The sequence below is a fragment of the Phocoena phocoena genome, chromosome 11, assembly GCF_963924675.1.
Source record: "Phocoena phocoena chromosome 11, mPhoPho1.1, whole genome shotgun sequence".
NCBI classification, from domain to species: domain Eukaryota; kingdom Metazoa; phylum Chordata; class Mammalia; order Artiodactyla; family Phocoenidae; genus Phocoena; species Phocoena phocoena.
The window spans coordinates 4,950,463-4,956,442 of NC_089229.1; the positions used below are offsets into that span (position 1 = coordinate 4,950,463).

Consider the following 5,980-nt stretch of genomic DNA (forward strand, 5'->3'; position numbering starts at 1 on the left):
TCCCACGTGCCGCGGAGCAACTAAGCCCGTGTGCCACAGCTACTGAGCCTGCGCTCTAGAGCCCACGAGCCAAAACTACTGAAGGCTGTGCGCCTAGAGCCCGTGCTCCACAGCAAGGGAAGCCACCGCAATGAGAAGTCTGTGCACCGCTACGAAGAGTAGCCCCCGCTTGCCGCAACTAGAGAAAGCCCGCACGCAGCAACGAAGACCCAACACAGCCAAAGATAAATAAATAAACAAGTAAACAAACAAACAAATAAATTTATTTTAAAAATAGAATTGAGAATATCTTCCATTTACTAAAATTTTTCTGAGTTTACCTGGTACCTTAGTACCCATAGGAAGAGGACTTTGCAATTAAAATCTAGTCTACAAAGAAGAGTTGGTGGAAAATATCAACAGATTTAAATTTATCATCACAGAATGCAACTCTGAGTAAGACTGCAAGCGATGTTATGACAAAACAAAGAATAATAAGACCATATTGAAAAAAAGAGCATTCTTCACAAAAATATCAGTGTCATGGCCATAGAACAATATAATAAACTAATTCGTTGGGCCATAAGCAAAGTTTCAGAAAACGCATTAGTTTAATTATCTTATCAACTTGTTCATCTCTCAAAAGCATGCCAGTTTGAACGATGACCATACCCATGAGAAGACTTTGACATGGTGGCCACCTCTCCTCCTCCCTGAAGCCTATTCTTGGCTTCCACGGTTTCCTTCTTCCCTTCTGGCCACTCTTCAGCAGGTCCCCCTCATTTCCTAGACCTCTAAACCATGGACTGCACAGCTCTCAACCCTTTGCTACTTTTTGTTTATGCTCTCTTCCTGGTCTGAACCACCATCTGTCTATAAATAACTTTCCAAGGGACCTTTCCCCAGAACTCCAAGATCACATCCAGAGCCAGCTGGATATTCCACTCAAAGGTATGGAGAACGTCCCCCCAGCTCCACTCTCAGTGATGTCCTCCCTAGCAAAGCCCCCTCCACATGCATGTGTAATAAACAATACAGAGAGAACTGTGTACCCTTTACTCCATTCCCCGCACTGGTAACGTCTTACAAACGCATGGTGCACCATCACAGCCAAGATATTGACCTTGATAGAGTCAAGAAACAGAAGAGCCTCCTGTTGCCCTTTTATAGCCACACCCACTTCCCTTCCACCTCAGGGCCTCCTGACATTTTCATTTCTCTGGGATAAGTGTCTGCAGTGCAATCGCTGGGTTGTATGGCTGTTACACTCTTAGTTTTGAAAAGAAATCGTCACACAGTTTTTCAGAGTGGCTGGGCAGATTTGCATTCCCATCAGCAATGTATCCGGGTTATCTGCATCCTCACTGACATTTGGTGTTGTTACTATTTTTTATTTTAGCCATTCTCATATGTGTGTAATGGTATCTCTTTATGGTTTTAATTTTCATTTCCCTAATGGCGAATGATGGTAAACATTTTTTCATGTGTTTACTTGCCATCTGTATAGCCTCTTGGGTGAAATGTCTCTTCATCACGTATTTGGCCCATTTTCTAATTGGGTTGTTTGTTGTTTTACTGTTGAGGCTTTTTTTTTTGTGGTACGCGGGCCTCTCACTGCTGTGGCCTCTCCCGTTGCGGAGCACAGGCTCCGGACGCGCAGGCCCAGCGGCCATGGCTCACGGGCCCAGCCGCTCCGCGGCATGTGGGATCTTCCCGGACTGGGGCACAAACCCGTGTCCCCTGCATCGGCAGGCGGACTCTCAACCACTGCGCCACCAGGGAAACCCAACTGTTGAGTTTTGAGAGTTCTTTATGTTTTGGATACCCGTCTTTTGTAGTCCATTTTCTCCCAATCTCTGGTTTGTATTTTCATACTCTTAACAGAGTTCTTCACAGAGCAAAAGTTTTAAATTGTAATGGAGTCCAATTTATCAATTTTTCCTTTTATGGATCATGCTTTTGGTGTTAAATCTAAGATTTCTTTGCCTAGCCCTACACTGCAAAGATTTTATCTATTTAAAGTTTTATATTTTACATTTAAGTCTGTGATCCATTTTGAGATAATATTTGCATAAGATGTGAGACAGATTAAGTTTTGCTTTTTGTTTTTAAACCTATGAATGTTCAATTACTCCAGCACCGTTTGTTGAAAAAGCTATCTTTCCTCCATTGGGTTGCTTTTGCATCTTTGTCAAAAATCAGTTGGACATATTTGTATGGGTCTATTTCTGGGTTCTCTATTCTGTTCCATTGATCTATATGTCTATCCCTCCACCAATATAATACAGTCTTAATTACTGTAGCTATATTACAAGTCTTGAATCGGGCAGACTGATGTATCCCACTTCATTATTCTTTTTTGAAATTGTTTTAGCTATTTCCTTTAGCTAGTTCCTTTGCCTTTCCATATATATTTTAGAATAATCTTCTGTATATCTACAAAAAATCTTGGCTCATCGCCGCGGGGCGCGCCTGGGGTCGGGGGAGAGCGACCCCAGGGCCCTTTCGCATGCCCACAGTTCGACCAAGACTCGGGGCCGAGAGGAAGCGCTAGAGCCCAGAGTTCTCCCTGGAGTTCGCCCCGCGCCGCCTGCAGGACGCATCTGCCTGGCCCGGCGACCGCCGCTCCCGCCCACCGCCCTGGAGCGCTGAAGGACGTCCACCTGGGCCTGGCCCTGCCCGGCCGCGGCCGCGCTCGCCTGGCCCTCCTCTCGGGCCATTACATTTACTACCATTACGGCTGCGACGGCGTGGACGACCGGGGCTGGGGCTGCGGCTACCGCACTCAGCAAACGCTGTGCTCGTGGCCAGAGGGCCGGCCGGCGGGCGTACCCGAACCGGCTGCAGTGCAGGCGGCCCTGGAGGACATGGGCGACAAGCCCCCCGGGCTCCGGGGCTCTCGGGGATGGATCGGCTGTGTAGAGGCCAGCCTCTGCCTTGACCACTTCGGGGGTCCCCAAGGGCGCCCATGTCACGTGCCCCGTGGAGCAGCGCTTCAGGGGGAACTGGAGAGGCTCTATTCCCACTTGGCAGGGGCCGGGGGGGGGGGGGGCTGTAATGGTTGGAGGGGATGCGGATGCCCAGTCAGAGGCGTTGCTTGGCCCAGGCACGGAAGCCTACGTCCTGGTATTGCACCCTCACTGCTGGGGTGATCCGAAAAACCCCAGTGAACTACAGGCTGCTGGGTGGGTGGGCTGGCGAGAGGTAAGCTCAGCCTTTGACTCCAACTCCTTCTACAACCTGTGCTTGACCAGCTGTGACTCGGAAAAGCAGCTGCCCACCCTGGACTGAGGCTAAGGACCCAGAACTGAGCCGGCTCTAGCGCTGTACCCGTTGAGCTACCCCATCTCAAAGGCAGAGGCTCCCTGATGTCAGACCCCCAGGAAATTCCAGCAGAGCCTGGGATCTTTGGTGTCAATAAAGTGGCAAGGCCCAGCGCCCCGCCCCCCCCCCCAAATAAATCTTGCTTGGGCTTTGATAGACACTGCATTAAACCTGCATATCATTTTCGGGAGAACTGACTCTTTATTGTGTTGATTCTTGCAAACTATTTCACAGTGCGTCTCTTTCTCTATTTAAATCTTTTAAAATTTAATTTAATAAAAGTTAATTTGATCAGGTTTTATTGTTTTCTGCATACAAATCCTGTTCAAATTTTGTTAGATATACATCTATGTATTTTTGAGTGATTGTATATGGTATTATATTTTAAATGTCGCTGACCTTGTGTCCGTTGTTAGCATATACAAATAAAATTGATTCCTGTATATTCACCTGCATCTTGTGACCTTGCTGAATTCACTTATTGTTCTAGGAAGTTGTTTTTGTTGTTTTTGGTAAATGCTTTGGGATTTTCTATGTAGACAGTTGGGCCAACTGCAAGTAAGGACAGTTTTATTTCTTCCTTTCCAATCTGAATGTCTTTTATTTCCTTTTTTTTCCTTTCCTCATTGCTCTGGCTAGAACTCCCAGCTCTATGTTGAATGAAAATAGTGAGAGGGAACGTCCTGGCCTTGTTCCCATTCTTGGGGGAAAAGCACACTCAGTCTTGACCATTAAGTATAAAGTTAGCTATTGGGTTTTTGTAGAAACTCCCTATCAAGTTGAGGAAGTTCCCCTCTGTGCTCATTTTTCTGTGACTTTTGATCATGAATGGCAGTTGACTTTTTTTTTAAAGATCTAACTCACATACTATAAAATTCCCTTTTAAAAAATATACAATTTAGTGGGTTTTAGTATATTCACAATGTTGTACAACCATCAACACTAAGTCTGGAATATTTTCATCCCCCCAAAAAGAAACCCTGTCCCCTTCAGCAGTCACTCTCCCTTTCCTCCTTCTCCCCAGAGCCTGGAAACCAGGACCCTGCTTTCTGTCTCTATGGGTTTGCCTACAGAGGACATTTCATATAAATAAAATCATACAATATGTAGCCCTTGTGTCTCACTTCTTCCACTTAGCATAGTGCCTCCAAGGTTCATCCGTGTGGTAGCACACACCAGCACAGTCAGCCCTCTGTGTTCGTGGGTTCTGCATTTGTGGATTCAACCAACCGTGGATCAAAAATATTTGAAAAATTTCCAGAAAATTCCAAAAAGCAAAACTTGAATTGTCTGTGCATGGCAACTATTTAGACAGTGTTTACACCGTATTTATCACTATTTATATAGCATTTACATTGTATTAGGTGTTAGAAGAATCTAGAGATAATTTAAATTATATAGGAGGATGTGTACAGGTTATATGCAAATACCATGCCATTTTATATAAGGGACTTGAGCACCCACAGATTTTGGTATCCATGGGGGGTCCTGTAACCAGTCCCCCGTGGCACTGAGGGACAAGAGTGTTTCACTCCTTTTTATGGCTGATTAATATTCCATTGTACGGTGATACCACATTTTGTTGATCCATTCATCAATTGGTGAACATGCAGGTTGGTTCCTTTTTTTTTTTCTATTATGAGTAATGCTTCTGTGAACATTCATGTACAAATGTTCATGTAGACACGTGTTTTCAATTATATTGGGCATATGCCTAGGAGTGGAATTGCTGGGTTATATAGAAACTCTATGTCTAGCTCTTTGAGAAACTGTTCAACGGTTTTACAGTAGCTGCACCATTTTACATTCCCACCAGCTATGTATAAGAGTCCCAGTTTTTCTGCATCTTCACCAACATTTGTTATTGTCTGTCTTTTAGATTATAGCAACACTGGGGAATGTGAAGTGAGATCTCATTATGGTTGTGATTAGCATCCTCCTAAAGGCTAATGATGTTTAGTATATTTTCATGTGCTTATGTGCCCTTTGTATATCTTCTTGAGAGAAACATCTATTCAAATACTTTGCCCATTTAAAAAACTTGGGTTATTTGTCTTTCTTATTATTGAGCTGTAAGAATTCTTTATATATTTTGGGTATTAGACCCTTGTCAGATATATGATTTGCAAATATTTTCTCCCATTCTGTGGGTTATCTTTTCACTTTTTCGCCAGTGTCCTTTGAAATAAAAAGTTTTAAATTTTGGTGAAATTCAATTTACCTATTTTTTTCTTTTGTCACTTGTACTTTGGTGCCATATCAAAGAAACTGTTGTCCAATCTAAGCTCACAAAGAAAATCCCTAGGTTTTCCTCTAAGAGTTTTATAGTTTTAGCTCTTACATTTAGGTCTTTGATCCATTTGAGTTAATTTTTGTATAGGGTGTGAGGTAGGAGGTCTAACTTCATTCTTTGCTATGGATATCCAGTCTCAGAAAAGACTATTCTTTGGTCATTAAATTGTTTTGGCACCCTCCTTCAAATAAATTGACTAAATGTTAGGATTTATTTCTAGTCTTTCAATTCTATTCCATTCAACTATGCCAGATCATACATTCTTGATTACCATAGATTTGTAGATAAATATTGAAATAGAAGGCTCTGTTGTCAAGTGCATATATGTTCATAATTGTTGTCTTGATGAATAGATTCTTTTATCACTACAAAATATCCTTCTTT

The 5,980-nt window shown here is 43.3% G+C and overlaps 1 pseudogene; it reads left to right on the plus strand.

Moving 5' to 3' along the window:
* Nucleotides 1-2,846: 2,846 nt before the first annotated feature.
* On the plus strand, nucleotides 2,847-3,270 carry LOC136131529 (inactive Ufm1-specific protease 1-like; annotated as a pseudogene).
* The last annotated feature ends 2,710 nt before the right edge of the window (nucleotides 3,271-5,980 follow it).